This window comes from Chaetura pelagica, unplaced genomic scaffold (assembly GCF_000747805.2).
Source record: "Chaetura pelagica isolate M959 unplaced genomic scaffold, ChaPel_1.0 scaffold264, whole genome shotgun sequence".
NCBI lineage: Eukaryota > Metazoa > Chordata > Aves > Apodiformes > Apodidae > Chaetura > Chaetura pelagica.
The window spans coordinates 540,831-542,600 of record NW_009953064.1 but is presented as its reverse complement, the minus strand read 5'-3'; positions in this window follow the sequence as shown (position 1 = coordinate 542,600).

Genomic DNA, 1,770 nt, shown 5'->3' with positions numbered 1-1,770 from the left:
AGTCCTTTTGTTTACCTTTCAGTGCCTCTCATTCCATCTCCCTTGGCAATTGCAATATAAAATGAACATGTGGCCATGAAAAAAAACCTTTAAATTATTTCTTTTTAAGAGATGTTGCCAGAAGCTTTCATGCACTACATATCACATAGCTTGGAAAAGCAACAGACTTGCAAGCCCTAAACTCACCCTTTCTCACATTAACTGTCATATATTAAAAAAAAATGAAATGTGTCCAGTTCCCTTAGCTTGAACGTGTCATCATGCTCCTCAAGACCCTCTTGGTACACTTAGGCTGATGATTTTTGCAGGACACAATTAAAGGACCTGGTTACAGCAGTTAATCAAGACATTGACAACCATTTCTTTTCACAGATACTCAATTAGGTAAATATATACAGCAAATGGAAAAAAAAGTAGCAAACTAAACGAGTGACACTTTTCACAGAAGCAGGGGGACAATTTGCAGCTTAACTAGGAAACTGTAAATAGACATTTATTTTTGTCTGTTTTTTTGCTGGTGTTTTGTTTTTAATCTTGATTAGCAACTTTTGATTCTAGGTATTGTACAGAAAAAACTAAACAAGACTGTTCATGGGTCCTTGAAAGATTTTAGAGATTCCTCAGTTCCTAATGTTTATTGGATAACAAAGACCTAGGAGACTGCTGGAGCTCCATTCTTATAAACTTTGTGTGCTCTGGTATGTTTTCCTCTGAGTTCCAGTTCCCCAAGTCACATGGCATCACAAGATCCTCCAACTTGGTAGATTTAAAAAAAAAAAATTATTTCTATCTTTCTGTTACAATAAGCAGTTTGAAAATATAGCCCCAAAAAGTTAGCATTACTGTGACAAACAAAAACCTCAAAAGAATAAAATAATTAAACTTGCAGGGAGGCTAATGCTTTGTTTGAAGAAGGAAGTAACAATTTCAAATTTAAAAATAATTCTTCATTTTGGCAACAATTCTTCTGCAAAGGCATTCAACTAAAGATCTGATTCCAACTGCCACTTTTAAAAAGCAATGATAGGGCCCTCGCTATTTAAGCACAGCCTTCCCTTTGTCCTATTCATAGCACATGCAACAGGGGCTCAACATATCCACAGACAAGCACTAATTCCTAATCTCTACTAGGCCAAGCAAAAGGCTCTTCATGTGTTAGACAGAATTACATCACGATGATCTAAACTGACAGTGAAAAAACCAGACAGTCTTCGCTTCCAAATCTGCAAGGCCACTCTAAGCCTGCTATGAAAGGAGAGAGCGAGTGAGCGAGCGAGCACTCGGGGTAAAACTATTTCCACTAATTGTTACAAATAATATTATTTTACACTTAAAACCTCTTTTCATAACTGAGTCATTTCCAGTCCTGCCCTGCTCATCTTGGAGCTGAACTAGAAAGGTACACGTGCCACTTTAGGTACAAATTTTTTGGCTGGATACCTCATGCTGCACAGTCCTCCACCCACAGATTGATATTGTCATGTGAATTAATGGAATAGTGCCCTGAGTGAGATTAGTTTTCAAATAAAATAGAGGGGTTAACATTTCTCAAACTTCCAAGAACTTCTGACCTTCTCTAGGTACTCACTGCTTGCTCTCACTTGTAGCCACAACTCTGCCACAATCAGAGTCATCAATTCAGTATTTTAATTTCATGAAGCTATTTGTAAGAGCAGGTATAGAAATTTAGTTTCCTCAATGCTACTTAAGGAGCTTTACTTTTAAGCAGTGGTCACATATCTACAATTTGCTATTGTCCAGAGATTCCAA